The sequence below is a fragment of the Medicago sativa genome, chromosome 4 (genome assembly GCF_051527215.1).
Source record: "Medicago sativa cultivar Bolivia chromosome 4, Bolivia_mono, whole genome shotgun sequence".
NCBI lineage: Eukaryota > Viridiplantae > Streptophyta > Magnoliopsida > Fabales > Fabaceae > Medicago > Medicago sativa.
In genome coordinates, this window is record NC_140752.1 from 14,008,753 (window position 1) to 14,027,300 (window position 18,548).

Here is an 18,548-nt window from a genome sequence, read left to right on the forward strand (position 1 = left end):
TTGTACCAGGAGGCACCGTGAGAAATTGGGAGGCCATTGATGTTCCTTTAGTCATGCATGCTTCCATGTAATGTGTCTTGTTGCTCATGCTTTTGTTTTCAAAATAACAATCCTTTCGCTCTTCCCAAGGCGAAAGTGATATCATTGTAAGGGCATGTTTGTTTCGGCATTGCCGTTATCAATAAAAAGTTGTCGTCTTTCCCACGACTCTTTGTTTTTTACTTTTTAGTGCCTTTTTCTTGGAAATAATGGTAATGCCAGAAAAAACCAAAACATCTGTATTTTCTTATTAATTTCAAAAATCTGCACGAAAAACATTTTTCTAAAATATCATCCCAATCATATTATGCAGATTGAACCATAATAAACCCGTTGAACACAGTGACCCTATGGTTCCTCCAAATTTTGAATTCCCTGTATATGAAGCTGAAGATGAGGAGGATGATGAAGAGATACCGTATGAGATCACTCGACTGCTTGAGCAAGAAAGAAGAGCCATTCAGCCTCACCAGGAAGAGATTGAGCTTATCAACCTGGGTACTGAAGAGAACAAGCGAGAGATTAAGATTGGTGCTTCACTCGAGCCAGAGGTGAAAAAGAAGATTATTCAGCTTCTCCATGATTATCCAGATGTCTTTGCATGGTCATATGAAGATATGCCGGGTCTAGATCCCAAGATTGTGGAACATCGAATACCGACAAGACCTGAATGTCCTCCCGTCAAACAGAAATTGAGAAGGTCTCGTCCAGACATGGCTCTTAAGATCAAGGCTGAGGTGCAGAAGCAAATTGATGCGGGTTTCCTCATGACAGCTGAATATCCTGAGTGGATTGCCAATATCGTACCAGTACCAAAGAAAGATGGGAAAGTTCGAATGTGCGTTGATTACAGAGATCTGAACAAAGCCAGTCCGAAAGACAATTTCCCGTTGCCTCACATTGATGTGCTTGTTGACAGTACTGATCAATCCAAAGTGTTCTCTTTTATGGATGGTTTCTCTGGCTATAACCAGATACGGATGTCTCCTGAAGATAGAGAAAAGACGTCCTTCATCACCCCGTGGGGAACGTTCTGTTATAAAGTGATGCCGTTTGGCTTGATAAATGCTGGTGCTACCTATCAAAGGGGTATGACCACTCTGTTTCATGATATGATTCACAAAGAGATTGAAGTATATGTTGATGATATGATTGTGAAGTCAAGTGATGAAGAGCAGCATGTTGTGTATTTGAAAAAGATGTTTGAAAGACTGAGAAAGTACAAGCTGCGGTTGAATCCTAACAAGTGTACATTTGGTGTAAGATCTGGAAAGTTGCTAGGCTTCATTGTCAGTCAAAGAGGCATTGAAGTTGATCCTGACAAAGTCCGAGCCATCAGAGAGATGCCGGCCCCTCAAACTGAAAAGCAAGTCAGGGGTTTCCTCGGACGTCTGAACTATATTTCAAGATTCATATCTCACATGACTACTACCTGTGGACCAATTTTCAAATTACTCAGAAAGAATCAGCCTGTTGTATGGAATGATGAATGTCAGGAAGCTTTTGATAGCATTAAAGAATACCTGTTGGAGCCACCTATCCTTGTCCCGCCAATGGAAGGAAGGCCTTTGATTATGTATCTATCAGTGTTAGATGATTCAGTGGGTTGTGTTCTCGGTCAGCAAGATGAGACTGGTAAGAAAGAGCATGCTATCTACTATCTGAGCAAGAAGTTCACCGACTGTGAGACTCGGTATACAATGCTTGAAAAGACATGTTGTGCCTTAGCTTGGGCTGCCAAACGCCTGCGTCATTATATGGTGAATCATACAACTTGGTTAATATCCCGAATGGATCCAATCAAGTATATCTTTGAAGAGCCTGCAGTTACTGGAAAGATTGCACGTTGGCAAATGTTGTTATCTGAATATGATATTGTGTACAAAGCTCAGAAAGCAATCAAAGGAAGTATCCTTGCTGAGCATCTTGCTTGTCATCCTCTTGATGATTACCAGCCGATTAAGTTTGATTTCCCTGATGAAGAGATTATGTATTTGAAAGCAAAAGACTGTGAAGAACCACTGATCAATGAAGGGCCATATCCCAATAGCAAATGGGGATTGGTGTTTGATGGTGCTGTTAATGCTTATGGTAAAGGGATTGGAGCCATCATTGTAACTCCGCACGGGCACCACATTCCTTTCACTGCTCGAATAACTTTTGAGTGCACAAACAATATAGCTGAATATGAAGCATGTATCTTGGGCATTGAAGAAGCCCTTGATCTGAGAATTAAGCACCTTGACATCTATGGAGATTCTGCACTTGTTATTAATCAGATAAAGGGTGAATGGGAGACTCATCATGAGAAGCTGATCCCTTACCGTGACTATGCAAGACGTCTGTTGACATACTTTACAAAGGTTGAGCTGCACCATATCCCCCGGGATGAAAACCAGATGGCTGACGCTCTTGCTACTTTGTCTTCCATGTTTCGTGTCAATCACTGGAATGATGTGCCCGTAATCAAAGTGCAGCGTCTTGATAGACCCGCTCATGTGTTTACTATTGAAAATGTACCAGATCAGGCTGATGAAGATGTGAATGGTAAAAAGCCTTGGTATTACAACATCAAACAATTCTTGCAGAATCATGAATATCCACCTGGTGCTTCCAACAGGGATAAAAAGACTTTGAGACGATGGGCTAGTAGATTCCTTCTGGACGGAGAAATCCTATACAAGAGGAACTACGACATGGTCTTATCGAGGTGTGTTGATAAGCAAGAAGCTGAGAAATTGATGCATGATGTACATGATGGCACTTTTGGGACCCGTGCTTCGGGTCACACCATGTCAAGGAAACTGTTAAGAGCCGGCTATTACTGGATAACCATGGAGCGTGATTGCCACAAACATGCCAAGAGATGCCACAAATGTCAAATCTATGCTGACAAGATTCACGTGCCTCCACATTCCCTCAATGTTATATCTTCCCCATGGCCTTTCTCTATGTGGGGCATTGACATGATCGGAAGAATTGAGCCAAAGGCTTCCAACGGGCATCGTTTCATTCTAGTGGCAATTGACTATTTCACCAAGTGGGTTGAAGCTGCTTCCTATGCAAATGTGACCAAGCAAGTGGTAGTGAAGTTTATCAAGAGTAACATCATCTGTCGATACGGTGTTCCCAATAAAATCATCACTGACAATGGTTCCAATCTGAACAATAGCATGATGCAAGCTTTATGTGAAGAATTCAAGATTGAACATCACAACTCTTCTCCTTATAGACCTCAGATGAATGGTGCAGTTGAGGCCGCTAACAAGAACATCAAGAAGATTGTTCAGAAGATGGTCACTACTTACAAAGACTGACATGAGATGCTACCTATTGCCTTGCATGGTTACCGTACTACGGTACGCAGTTCAACCGGGGCAACTCCTTTCTCTCTGGTATATGGCATGGAAGCAGTTCTCCCTCTGGAAGTGGAGATTCCATCTCTTCGAGTAATCATGGAAGCAAAATTAACTGAGGCTGAATGGTGTCAAAGTCGATATGACCAATTGAATTTGATTGAAGAGAAGCGTATGGATGCTATGACTCATGGACAGTTGTACCAAGTGCGAATGAAGAATGCTTTTGACAAGAAAGTCCGACCTCGAGAATTCAAGGAAGGCAAACTTGTATTGAAAAGAAGGATAAGTTAGCAACCCGACCCAAGGGGCAAGTGGACACCCAACTATGAAGGTCCTTATGTTGTCAAGAAGGCTTTCTCTGGTGGTGCTTTGATCCTTACACACATGGATGGTGTTGAACTCCCAAATCCTGTTAATGCCGATATAGTCAAGAAATACTTTCTCTAAAAAGAAAAGAACAGCGTGGTAGGTCGAAAACCCGAAAGGGCGGCCTAGGCAAAAATGCGCTTCCCGATGGATCGAAAACCCGAAAGGGCGATCCAGGCAAAAGTTAGGTACAAAAAAAATGAATATGAAAAAGCTCGCTGAGATTGTACGCAACTCAGGCAAGAATGAGCGCCTCGATGAGCCGAAAACCCGAAAGGGCGGTTCATGCAAAAATGAGGTTTGACAATAAAAGACAAGCAACTATATCTGGCAAATCACCATCACCCCTTGGGGCATCTGCAACTGTCAAATGATCGTCTTCATCAGAAGCTTCTGTACCTGTGAATTCAAAATTTCTATGAAATGTAGCGGTCATCGTGTTCAATGTATCACCAACCAATAAAATTACCATTTTCCAAGCTTTGTAAATCCATGAAGTCATGCCTTTGGCTGACTTTCACTCTTCTACATCAATTTGAGCCTGTGCTATTGTTTGAAACTCTATTTTTCTTTCTACTTTCAATGCTATATACAAAATACTTTCTTTCTATTTGATAATGTCAATGTCTGAAACAAACGTTTTTGAAAAAATTGCAAAAGTCTTTTTGTCTATTTTGAAAGCAAACCTGAGCAATAAGGTACATTTCAATGAAACATGCATGAATGAATGAGTGTCAATGTCTATTTCAATACAAGTTACAAGCAGGTTACTCCCCAGGATGATCTGCGGTCAATGGCAAAAATGAAAAACAGAATGAAATTTGAAAAAATGCAAATAAAAAGCTCGCTAAGTTGAAAACCCGAAAGGGCGGCTTAGGCAAGAATGAGCACCCCGCTGATTGACAACCTATGAAGGCAATTCAGGCAAAAATGGGGGAATGAAAAGAATTTGGCTTAAATATGCTTTTGGTCCCTGCAAATATAGCCAATTTGGGTTTTGGTCCCTGTAAAAAAAAACTTTTGAAATCAGTCCCTGCAAAATTTTGTTTTTTAAAAAGGTCCTTGGCCCCACTTTCTTGCTGACTTGGCCAATTTTTGCTTATGTGGCGCTTGACATCTGTGCAATAATGTTCCACGTGGCATTTACATGGATTTAAATAATTAAAAATAAAAATAATTCATCTAAAAATGTTTTTAATAATTTTTATATTAGTTTTCTTTATTTTAAAATCATTAAAATAAAAAGGGGAAGAACTTGGCATCGTGTTTTATGTTATCTTCTTCTTCCTTAATCCAATCTCTTCCTCCTTCTTTAATCTCTTCCTCTCGCCGGTGATTTCTTCGGTGGCGGGTTCTCCAAAAAAATACTCGTTCTCCGCCATGAAAGCCACGCATGGAAGCGGTGAAGGGGTGAAAAATCAGGGAGTGGTGGTGGAGGGGATCTGGAAGGGCTTTTGAGGTGTTGGTGGGATGTAGGAATTGTCATGTTAGGGGGATTAATTTAGGATTCTAAACCTCTTTGTGGGTACACTAAAACGGAACAAAATCATCACATGGTGAGCCTTAATTTTGAGGTAATTGCTTCTCATTTTTTCATTAATTTTGAGAAAGATTTGATTTTGAGTTTTAGTTTTGTATTTCTTGTAAGATCTGTTCATTTGATTTTATTGATTAGTAAATTTGTGTGTTAATTTTGTATTTTGATTTTGTTTAGGTGAAAACAACCAATCCCAGGAAGTATGATGGTTGAAACACATGAAAAAGGATTTTTCTTGTACACATGGATAGAGACAACGACACTAAGAATGATCGCTGCTGATAGTGATGGTAGGAGAGAAGCTGATGTTGTTGTTACTGCCGCCATTACTGAAGTTGTGGTGGTGGTGGCGGCAACGGCGATGGTGTTACAACGGCGTGTTCTTCGAGTTCTTCTTACTCTTCTTCTCCGTCTTTACATCTTCTTATTCATATGGTGTGCAGATTTGGAGTTACATAAGAGTTGAGTTTGTGTGTGTGATTCATTTTCCTGGGTGTGGTTTTGAGGAAGATGGATGTGTGTGTTAGAGAGTGTAGATCCAGATTTATGAATTAAAATTTGGGGATGAACATGAATTAATTTGTTGATGAAGATGAATGTTGTTTGAAATTAAAATTAATTGGTTTTTTTAAATTCCAAAAATATGTTATTTGAATTTTTAAAATGTTTTTAAAATATGTTAAATAGCATAATTGCCATGTGGAGGACATGTGGGAAGCTTAACACAGTCAGCAAGTGACAAGTAGGCAAAAATCTGACACATAGGCAAGAAAGTGGGGCCAATGACCTTTTTAAAAAACAAAAAATTTTGCAGGGACTGATTTCAAAAGTTTTTTTTTACAGGGACCAAAACCCAAATTGGCTATATTTGCAGGGACCAAAAACATATTTTAGCCAAAGAATTTTACTCCCCGGTGAATCGAAAACCCGAAAGGGCAGTTCAGGCAAAAAGGGATTGAAAAATGAAAAATAAAATATTGAAAAGCATTGACCACAGATGCGAACATCCAATGTTTACCCAGCACTGACACGCCTAGCAACGACGACCTGTATCAAAGAATCTTCCAAGGTTCCCTCCTCTATAAGTTTTATTGCCCTCAGCGATGGTTTCGATACGTCTCTCAACGACGGTCTCTCCAAAGAGGTTTTCCCCTGTGAATATGTTGCAGCACGAGCCACTACGTGCCCAATCCTCCAATGTTTTGTCTGCCTTTGTGAAGTTTCTTTGTCAAACTACAAACCAACCATGCATTTCAAGCATTCATACATGCATAATCATGCATTTTATGTGCTCATACATTCAATAATCTTGTTATACCATACATACATGTTGCATTTCCAATTTCAATTTTCAATCTAAATCAATTTCCATTTTCAATCCAGTTCAATTTCCACTTCAAATTCAACCCAATTTTAACTTCCAACCCAACTCAATCTTCAATCTTAAGGTCAGTTCAATTCAATTTCAAATGTCAAATTCAACTCACTTCCAATTTCAATCTTCAATCTCAATTTCAACTCAATTCAATTTCAACTGTCAAACTCAATTTCAATCTCAATTTCAATCTCAACTGTCAAATTCAATCCAATTTCAACCTTCAATCCAATTTCAAATGTCAAATTCAATTCAATCTCAATTTTCAATCTAATCTCAATGTCAGTTTCAACTCTCCAAATCCAATGTCTATGTCTATGTCTCTAATCAATCTCAATTCTCAATCTCTCTTTCAATCTCGAACTTTCAATTCAATGTCTGTGTCAATGATTAATCCACTCTCAATTTGCTTTTGGGCCAACAAAAATGGTCATGTCTATCTTCAAGTCAAGTCAATGACAATTTACCCTCAGTTGGTATCTTGGTTAAATCAGACTTCCAATTTGTATCTTGTTACTGGTTAAATGCCAAGTTCGATCCAAAGAACAACTTGTACCTACTTATATACCTATACTTCCGAACAAACAACAAGTTCGATCCAAAGAACAGTTTGCACCTACCTACATGATGTGGTGATGATCCAACAGCCAGTTCGATCCAAAGAACAGTTTGTATCTATCCTTTTGTCTATATCTCCAGCCAAACGACCAGTTCGATCCAAAGAACAGTTTGTGTCTGTCTATCTGTTTGTACCTTCAATCAAGTTTCAAGTTCGATCCAAAGAACAGCTTGTGTCTGCCTATATGTCTATGTTTCCGGTCAAGTGCCAAGTTCGATCCCAAGAACAGCTTGCACCTATCTTTTGCTTGGTATTCTTCGGTCAAGTGGCTAGTTCGATCCAAAGAACAGTTTGTACCTTATTTTCTATCCCCTGGTTCGTCTACGCTGTCAATGTCCACCTGAATCCCCGGTGATATGACAGGCTCCATAGACTCTAGTCGTTTGTCTTGCATTCATAATCAAAGTATTGCATGGCATTCATGTTTTTGAAAATCTGAAAATGTATTTTTATGTCCAAAAGCAGTGCAAATGTTAATATTTAAGTACCTTCGTCCCGTCAAATCAAAGACTTCGTCTCTTGACTCTCCGGACAAAGAAACTTAAATAGGGGCAGCTGTTATACCCTAATTTTGGACCTAAAAATACTAACTTCTTTCTTTTCTTGTATTTCAAGTCATTTGAACTATCTCTGATCAATTACATCTTTCTCTGCATTTCATTTAAACACTATTTGCAAAATTCATATAGAAGGGCATTTTAGTCATTCCCTATGTTAAAATTTCTTTCAGTCTTTGAAAAATTGTTTGAGTCTTTTCAATTGGTTAGAATAAGTCCTTATTTCAATTCTATGTCAAAATCCATTTCAAAAATTGCATTTGAAGTCATTTTGAGTCAGTTTAGCCGCTAAGGGTATTTTAGTCTTTTCATGTGTCAAAACTCTGTTTAAATTCTAAAAATTGTCTCTGAGTCTTTTCAATTGGTTTAAATAAACTCTTGTCTTAATTTCATGATAAAATCCATTTTAAAATTGCATCTGAGTCATTTTGAGTCGCTTTAGTCCCCAGGGGCATTTTGGTCATTTCACACGAAATTTTGGCAGAGAGAGGTTACTTTAAAGTACCTCATTTAGGTAATTGGTTCGTTTTAGTCCGTTTTGTCAATTTTAATCGTTTCACTTTACGTTTTTTCCAATTTACCAATTTTATTCCAATTTTATTGTTATTTTCATTTTAGTTCCTAAACTTTTAAGAAATTGCACTTTGGTCCTTTTATGTCATTTCATTTCTTTTAAGGTTTTATTTTAGTCCTTTAAGTCAATTTTCGTTTTAAGTCCTTTCTTGGGTCAATTGCAGTCCAGTCCTCTAACTTCCACAAATTACAGATTAGTCCTTAATAGTTTTTTTGCAGGTCAGTCCTTGAAGCTTTCGAAATTGCAGATTAGTCCCTCAAGTCCTAAGTCCAGAATCCAGTCCAAAACAGGTCCAAAACACGTGGCAGTTCCACATTGGTCTAGAGTCACACATGGCACCTATAAATAGAGGCCAACTCAACAGAGGCCCATACACCAATGGCCAACTCAACAAACACGTGATACAATTTTCTCTCCAGCCACCGTAACAAACTCTCCAGCCACCGTAACAAACTTCCCACCACCACTCCATCCGCCGTAACAGAATTCAATCATCTCAAATCACCACCACAAACTCAAAATTCATACGAATTCTTCATCGAATTCATCATTCAACATACAAAAATCAATTCAAAGTTCCAGAATATCAAAAACAAAATGTGTTCAATTCAGCAAAAGTGGTTCGAATTTACAGAAGGTTCTCAGTGATTTTCCTTGAAAATCATCATCATTGAACCTTCACCTTCACAATTCAAGCAAGAATTCGTACAAAGACGAATTTCTTGCGATCACGAAGGGTTTTGGTGAAAGAGAGGAGAAGAGGGATCGAATTCGAAGCGAATCAGAGAGGAAGAAGACGAACAACAACGAATTACTTACCAGAAGCTTAGAGAGAATCCGAGAAGGTTTTCTTCATCTTCTCACTCGAATTTCCATTCGAAACCAGGTAAGCATACGAATCCTTCTCACTTTTGTGTTTAAGTCATCATTGAAGGTTCACGTTCCAAAATAAACGGTGAAAATAGCATAGATCAGCAAGCTTTGAAACTCGTTCTTTCCAAAAGGTGTGAGAAACATCGAAAAGATTCGAAAATGATAAGTGCTAAAAAGTGTTAATTTCATGTTATATTTTAAGCACTTTTTGTTGCTTGCTTTGCAAGTAATTGAAGGAAAAGCCGAGAAATAAGCGTTAAATGCCTTATTACGCTTTACTTATCATTACTCTATCCTTTTGTGCAGGAATTAGCCCAAGACATTGATCAAAGAAGCAAAATCATGAAAAAGTACTGTTTGGGCAGAAGCTGTCCCTGGAGGCATGTAGCTCGCAACCAAACTCGCAACTGCGAGTGCCTGTTGCGAGTAGCTCGCAATTGCGAGCTCCCTTACTCGCAATTGCGAGTAAGGACGGTTTGATCAATACAAGTGGCCCACTTGCTATTCCTTGAAGATATTTTTAGATATTTTGGGCTTGCTTTGTGATATATTTTTAGTAGTTCATTAGGGGAACAAAAAAGTTAGTAACTTAGTTAGTTTCTCTTAGTCTTTTCATTGTAATATCTTAGAGAGAAAATAGGGTAGATTATATAAGAGTGAGAGTGGTTTTGGAAGTTGGATCATATTCCTTTGTTGAGACATCACTAGGAGAATGAATCCTTCCTTTTCAAGCTATCCTTGCAAGGCTTCCATGATGATGTGTAGCTAAATACTCTTTGTTGGGATGAGAGGTACTTGATCTTTGCTTAACATGTAATCTTTTGATCTTGCAAAATATGTTTCTAGCAATTTATATTCAATATTGTTGTTATTCTTGTGTTAATGCTTTCAAGGAGATTCAAGATGCTTTGGACACAAACTCTTGAATCTTGAGCTAGAATAGCAATATATCTTAGGTTAACTTACTTGACATCTTTGTTAATCTTGTGATAATCACCATAATTAAGAGCTAAATGCTTTCGTATAACTTAACCAGGCTGGACACGGTCGATTAGGTTATTCGATCGACTTTGTTATCGTTTAAGGAATTTGGACACGAATGTTTAAACGATAACTTAGAAATAATTATATCACTTTGGACACGAAGGATAGTTTAGAATTGATTGTGATAATGTTGCTTATGAAGCTAGAATTCGTATGGATCAATTAGGTTACGTGTAACGCTTGGTTAAGGAACGCTACTCCTAACAAGTTTCAATCCTTATCTTTCTCAACTTTTACTTTTCGCAATTAGTTTAGCTAATCACTTTTCAAACAAACAAGCACTCTTAATACTTTGAATGATAATCGATGTTAAACTGTCATTGATAACGCACTATTCCCTGTGGAGACGATACACAAATACTTATCTTGTTTGATGCAAAATATACTTCATCAAAATGGCGCCGTTGCCGGGGAATTGGTGTTTAGTTATTATAGATAGAACGATTGATTTATCATTTTAAGCATTCGTACATATCCGTAAATAGTTTTCATTTCTTGATAGTTGTTTGTACTAACCCCTTGTTGATAAACAAAGAAAAGTTTCTTGTAAGTTGTTTCCGTTTTAGGATCACCACCTAGCCACAATCATGGCTGATCATGGTTTCCTCAACTTCTATACTCCACCCGAGTATGAATCCTATCCACAGTATCAGCAACATTCTTATGAAGATGAGAGATACCAGGTGATAGAAAATACTTTGAACATCTTCAAGCAACAATCCATGATAAACATGCAAGATACCAACCAAAGATTGAAGACTTTATCACTTCAAATTGAGTTGATTCAAGCACAAATCATGGATAACCAAGCCAACAATCAATCCACTCTTGGAGAACAAGAAAATAATCCAAATATGTTTGAGAGAGTCGGAGAGATTGTTGAAGAAGTTGTGGTTCAAAATGAGGAAGTTACAACTGTTGATATTGAAGAAGCAATGGTGGTTGAGAAAAAGGAATGGTTACTAATCAAGGAAGATTTAATGGTAACAAGAGGGAAGAAGATGAACAAGGTAGAAATCGATCGAGTCATTGATGAAATTTGCACCTTGTTCAAATTAAAGCTAGGGAGGTCATGGACTCCAAATCATTTGTTCCTAAAGTTCATGGAATTCCTACCAAAACGTAGGGTTTCGAAAGATGATGTGCTTACCGTTTCATTTTGGCCACCCTAACGAAAAAGGCGTCGAGCTAACGACGTTAAACAAGCGCTTGTTGGGAGGCAACCCAATTTTGTGAGTCTATTTATTGTTTTAAATGCATAATTAGATACAAGAGTCATGTGCATGCATCCAAACATCCAAAAACAGAATCCAAACAGAGAGCAAAAGTTTGAACCAAAAGTACTCGCAACTGCGAGTAAAATAGCTCGCAACTGCGAGCTGAATGGGTTTGACTGCGTTGACTACCAAAACACTCGCCTCTGCGAGTAAAGCTGCTCGCACCTGCGAGTGGCTGCAGTTTTGGGCAGTTACGAAACCCAAGGCCACCAACTTCCATTATCTCACATTAAACTCCCATTATCATCATTTTTATCTCATTTTTCGGTTTTGCTTTCTCTCTCATCAAACAAATCACAAAATTTTCTCCCTTCCTTTGTTGAACTCACGTGAAACACAAACCCTTAAGCTTCAAGGAGTCATTCAAATCAATCCAAGTCATTTGCATTCCATTTTCATTTCTGCACTTGTATTACTAAACAATCAGGTTTGTTTGTTTCTTCTCTGTTATCATTCTCTGCATGCTTCAAACCCTAGGGTAGAAGAGTTCTGTTGATTCTTAATCTGCGAAAATGATACCCATTTGTTTGAGATGAGCATAAATCATGCAAAGATTCATTTTCATTGCACTTGCATCCACAATTTTGGATTACCCTTTCGTAAAAAGATATTTTCAAATAAAATTAGGATTTATGTGGACCAATTCGAAATTCAAGCTTAATGCATGATTGTTCTCATCTCTGAATCAATACTAGGTTCGAAAATGCTTCATTTAGGTTTAGAAAACAATGCCCTTGAGAAAAGTTTGAAAAGGATGCGTTTTTGCCAAAATCTGGGCAACTCGCATCTGCGAGTAAATTAGTTCGCATCTGCGAGTGATAACCAAAACTCGCAACTGCGAATGCTTCTGCTCGCAACTGCGAGTTGCAGCAGAACTTGCTGCATGTTTCTGTGATTCAGCCTGCATTTGTGTAAATTTTGTTCCATACTGGTATTAATTGTATATTCTATGTTGTATGGTATTTTTCTGGTTGTTTTGCAGGCATGGCACCCAAAAGAATTAACACCGGTAAAAGAAAGCAAGGCGAGTCATCCGTACCTCAACCTCCAACCCAAAACCAGTCCTATGATCAAGAGAAATTCATGTCTAGGTACCACCAAAACAAATACAACGCCTTGCTTAAACAATCCCTGTGGTTGGAGAGAGTTGTTCAAATTAAACCGGATGGACCTTATGGCAACTTTCATAAACTTTTCCTTGAGAAAGGGTGGGCTAGACTCCTAAACCCCATAACCAAAATCAACGAAGAGTTGGTGCGTGAGTTCTATGCCAATGCCCTTCCTCAAAACCCCCAAACCGATCCATTCACTTTTCAAACTTTTGTGAGGGGTAGGACAATCAAGTTTGACCGTAATGCCATTAATGCATTCCTAGGCAATCCCTTCGACCTAGATGTCGAGACTGAGAATGGGATTGATGACTTTCTCAACAAGCAAAATCTAGGTCACTTTCTCCTTGATGATGTCCACAATGAGATAAAAAAATTCATAATGCTAGAGGGGGAAACCTATGATAAAAGTGATGCGGGGAGAGAAAACATCGCACAATATAAACTCATGAAACCACCGGCCAAGCTTATCTTTCGATTCCTATTGCATAATGTCAAGCCCAATAGTCATATGGCCGATTGCACCGTTGATGTCTGCCCTCTAATTTATTATATCCTCAAAGGCATCAAGGTAGACATAGCCCGGACCATTGCTTGGCAACTGAAGTTGGTCGTGCTTCAAGGCCATGGTGAGCCAAAAACTCGCCTATCTTTTCCTGGTTTGATCATGGGTTTGATCAAAGACACCCACATGAGGATGCCCACTGATTATCATGAAATCATCAAAAACCCCATTGATGATGCCTTCATTACCCGTTACATCATGGGTGAATCTAAGAAGAGTAAGGGTAAGGGTACGCAAGCCTCATCCTCAAGGGCACCTCCCGCACAATCCGAGCCTCAAGATGGACCTTTTCCATTCCCACCAGCAGCTGGATTTGATTTTGCTAGCTATGTTCAATGGCAACATGAGAATAATGTGCTCAATTATAATATGATGTCGGCCATTCATCGGGAGAACTTGTACTTTCAGCAATCTCAATACATTATGCAGCAGCAATCTGGATACCCTCCGGAGATTATGGCACAATTCATGGCTCCTCCAGTTTTTCAAGAATATGCAAATTGGCCTGAGGACACGCCAAAACCTTTTGGAGGGGGTGGAAACTTTAGAGGTCAGGATGATGCGAACATGGAGGATATTGGTGGTTTAGGTGATGATGATGATGATCCGGCAAATGTGCCAAGTGCTACTTCAACCCCCCATGGGTCAGATGATGATGACATGCAGTCTTGAGGAAGAGGAAAAGAATTGAAAGCTAGTTCTTCAAAGAGTGATTTTATCAAAGCTTTCATTCATTTCTTGCTGTCTTCCTTAGCTGTTATTTCTTTTCTCTTTTGTTTCTTTGTGAACAATATTCTGTTGGTTTTTATTTTAGCACATGAACTCATTTTATGTTATCAGCACTTTGTTAAGTATTTTGGATATTGATGTATGGTAACTTTTATTTCATTTTAATTAGTATTATTATGTTCGTATTTATATTAGTATGGTTTAATTTTATTTTGTAGTATAATAATGTGTTAAGCATTTTTCAAGTACTTTATTTGGTTTTAATTTAAAAATTGTGGAAGTTTCTTGCGTATCACTCTTGCTTAATTTCAAATCTCAGATGATTGATAACAATTCATAGTTGTGATTAAAGCGCAAAGCCAAGGTACAAGTTTCCAGTTTTTCTAGGTTTTTACTCGAATATGGAACGAGTACTTTGCGCAAATTTCATTTCATTTAGTTCTTTACAATAATTTATTTGTTTGTGAACCACGTAGTACTAGCCTAAAGTGAGGAAACCTCAAATGTTTGTACATATGCAAGGAGACCGGCTTTCATTGTTTAACTCGGTTGTTTTATGTTAAATCCAATAATTGTTTTAAATTGTGTGAAGGCATGGAAGTGATCAAGGCACATATTTTTTTGTTATTGAGTGAAACTTACTTGACCACAAATAGCCTACCTTGTGAGAAGAGCGAGTATTTGCTAACCCACTTGAGCCAAATGAATCGGAGTCATCAATTATGAACTGTCAATTCATAAGCAAAATGCTTGATGAAGTTGCCTTTAAATTTTTCAAAATTCAGTTCATTCTTGACGCACTTTAGGACTCTGATATGTTTTTAATTGTTGAACCCTAAAATTTCAATGTTATTTGTCCCTTTTGCCTTAGAGTAGAGGAACATTTAATTAGGGTATTTGTTGATTCAAGTTGGGGAGAGAAGGTAGATGTAAATCTTATGTCAAGTACTATGGTGTAAATTTATCTTTGATCAAGACAACATGTTGTTGTAAATACAAAAGAAAAGAAAAACAATGTGTACATGAAAAGAAAAAGAAAAAGAGAAAAAGAAAGAAAAATCCAAAAAGAAAATAAGTTGTCAAGATCAAAGTGCTTCATGTTTAAGCACCAAGGGTTTGTAATGATTGGTAGGAAAGATTGTGAATTTTAATGGTTGATACAAGGAATGTTCCTCTTTGATAGGCTTTTTGATTTCAATTGCCCACATATATGACATTTCTTTTGTAGCCAAGCCAAGTTATAACCCTCAAAGACCTTTTGATCCATGTTTTTATGCCTTTTGAAACGATATTTGGATGGACACATAACTTGATTGGAATGTTAACTTGATTGCCGGATGTGTGTTTATAATCCTCATTCATTTGATTTCAATTGTTTATCTACTTTCATAGAAGTGTGTTAGGTGTGGTTCGTAAATAAATATATTATTGTTTTGAAATTTTTGACATGAACTTTGTACTTAGGACTCATCTCATGTTAGTAGTAGAATTTTAGATTAGTTGGAAACTTAGACTTGCCCACGCATTCACTTTTAAATCATTTATCTGAAAATATTTTCAAAGCCTTTTGTACTTGTGTCTTGTTATTAACTTGTTTGATTTTCAATCTTTTGTTTGAGGACAAACAAAGAGTTAAGTTGGGGAGAGTTTGATAAGTGCTAAAAAGTGTTAATTTCATGTTATATTTTAAGCACTTTTTGTTGCTTGCTTTGCAAGTAATTGAAGGAAAACCCGAGAAATAAGCGTTAAATGCCTTATTACGCTTTACTTATCATTACTCTATCCTTTTGTGCAGGAATTAGCCCAAGACATTGATCAAAGAAGCAAAATCATGAAAAAGTACTGTTTGGGCAGAAGCTGTCCCTGGAGGCATGTAGCTCGCAACCAAACTCGCAACTGCGAGTGCCTGTTGCGAGTAGCTCGCAATTGCGAGCTCCCTTACTCGCAATTGCGAGTAAGGACGGTTTGATCAATACAAGTGGCCCACTTGCTATTCCTTGAAGATATTTTTAGATATTTTGGGCTTGCTTTGTGATATATTTTTAGTAGTTCATTAGGGGAACAAAAAAGTTAGTAACTTAGTTAGTTTCTCTTAGTCTTTTCATTGTAATATCTTAGAGAGAAAATAGGGTAGATTATATAAGAGTGAGAGTGGTTTTGGAAGTTGGATCATATTCCTTTGTTGAGACATCACTAGGAGAATGAATCCTTCCTTTTCAAGCTATCCTTGCAAGGCTTCCATGATGATGTGTAGCTAAATACTCTTTGTTGGGATGAGAGGTACTTGATCTTTGCTTAACATGTAATCTTTTGATCTTGCAAAATATGTTTCTAGCAATTTATATTCAATATTGTTGTTATTCTTGTGTTAATGCTTTCAAGGAGATTCAAGATGCTTTGGACACAAACTCTTGAATCTTGAGCTAGAATAGCAATATATCTTAGGTTAACTTACTTGACATCTTTGTTAATCTTGTGATAATCACCATAATTAAGAGCTAAATGCTTTCGTATAACTTAACCAGGCTGGACACGGTCGATTAGGTTATTCGATCGACTTTGTTATCGTTTAAGGAATTTGGACACGAATGTTTAAACGATAACTTAGAAATAATTATATCACTTTGGACACGAAGGATAGTTTAGAATTGATTGTGATAATGTTGCTTATGAAGCTAGAATTCGTATGGATCAATTAGGTTACGTGTAACGCTTGGTTAAGGAACGCTACTCCTAACAAGTTTCAATCCTTATCTTTCTCAACTTTTACTTTTCGCAATTAGTTTAGCTAATCACTTTTCAAACAAACAAGCACTCTTAATACTTTGAATGATAATCGATGTTAAACTGTCATTGATAACGCACTATTCCCTGTGGAGACGATACACAAATACTTATCTTGTTTGATGCAAAATATACTTCATCAGAAAACCAAAACCCTAGGGTCTCGATCTGTAATGATTCACCGTTTATTTTGTGAAATCAAGTGCAAATTCGTCATCAGCATGCAAAATAAGATAGATTAGGGTTTGAAATGACGAACGGTGAGAACACCAGTCAAACCTCAAATTTCAAGAAAATACAAAGAAAGGATGAACGAAATCTGTCGTTCTCATCGGAGAAGACGACGATTCCGTCGTCCTACAAGGCTTACGAGGTGTTTATCACCTTCCTCTCACTCAAACGGCGCTGTTAGGGTTCATGTTGGAGAGAAGAGAGAACGAGATAGTTACGAAGAGAAGAAAGAGAAAAAATGGTTTGAAATGAAATTAAACCGGCTCCCAAGCTTTTATAGGGGGTGAACCGGACCGGTTCACCAGAACCAGTCTGGTTCACTCCCAAACCGGTCTCTCCTTCGTTTATAACCGTTTGATCTGTTTCTCAAAGGTGTGTACGGTGTAGATCTGATCTTTGTGTGTGCCTGATGTGTCTTACGGTGTGCTGCATGTTCTTGACTGTTGGATCTAGGTTAAAGCTGATCTGGATCAATCCAACGCCTCTGAGGCACTTGGATGATCCAGAATCCGTTTTCCCTTTGGGCTTGGGCCTAATCTTCCTGCAGCTTTCGTTTTGCCCCTGTTTCTTGCTATTTTGACACTACAAGTTGTTATTTACACCACTGCTAGCTTAAAAAAAATTTGATAAAATTCTAGAAAAATTTCTATGTGTTTTCAATGTGTTTCCTGATATTTTTTTGTGATTGACTTACATGTTAAAAAATTGGAAAAAATATATAATATCACTTGTGATTTGTTAGTCTTTCTTGTCAAATTCTTGTGAATTCTTGTTATGATTTTGATATGATATTTTGTCAAATTGATAGTAACATTTGATGTGCAATCTTGTGATATGTTTGTCTCTAATTTGGGACCTTTGCTTACTGTTTGTGAATGCAATTTGTTGATTTCTTGTGTCGCAAGTTATGTGGACATTATTTGTGAAAATAAAGTGTCAAGTATGCCTAAAAGACACATCATAATCCTTGACTTGAATGTGTCCTCATAATTCTCACTTTCTTGATCACAACAAAGCCTTTGAAACCTTGTCATGAGAATTATGGGTCATGTACTTGTCTTGATATTATGGTAAGATTTTAGGTGAATTTAGTTACTCTTAGGTTAGGAATTTCATTAACTTTTGACAAGTTTTAGTATTTTTCTTGCTTATAATTTCCAATTCCTATTATGCCTTATGCCACTAACTATCTCATTTCATGTTTCATTCATTCATAAGCATTCCACACTTCATCTCCCTCTCCATCTTATTTCTTGCACTTTAAGTTTCACCAAAAATTAGAATGTAAAACTCAGGAATTTTTGTAATACTTTTTCCTATGTTCTTTAAATTCTTGCAAGACCATAGAATGTATCTAGGCCAATGATGTAAAGGACAATGGACTCTAATGATGTACACCGACACAAGCACCGACACATGCACACACATCACTTTAGGTATATGGCTAGGATATGCATGTTTAGATGTATGTTTAGGATTGTATGTTTAGATGAATGCTTAGGATTTACAC

The 18,548-nt window shown here is 37.6% G+C and overlaps 1 long non-coding RNA gene across 1 annotated transcript; it reads left to right on the top strand.

The window, feature by feature from the left end:
* The first annotated feature begins 4,721 nt into the window (after window positions 1–4,721).
* LOC146926521 (uncharacterized) lies at window positions 4,722–5,916 on the top strand. The gene is made up of 2 exons (XR_015034140.1): window positions 4,722–5,338; window positions 5,479–5,916. It is a non-coding gene; the product is annotated as an uncharacterized LOC146926521 (long non-coding RNA).
* Window positions 5,917–18,548: the final 12,632 nt, after the last annotated feature.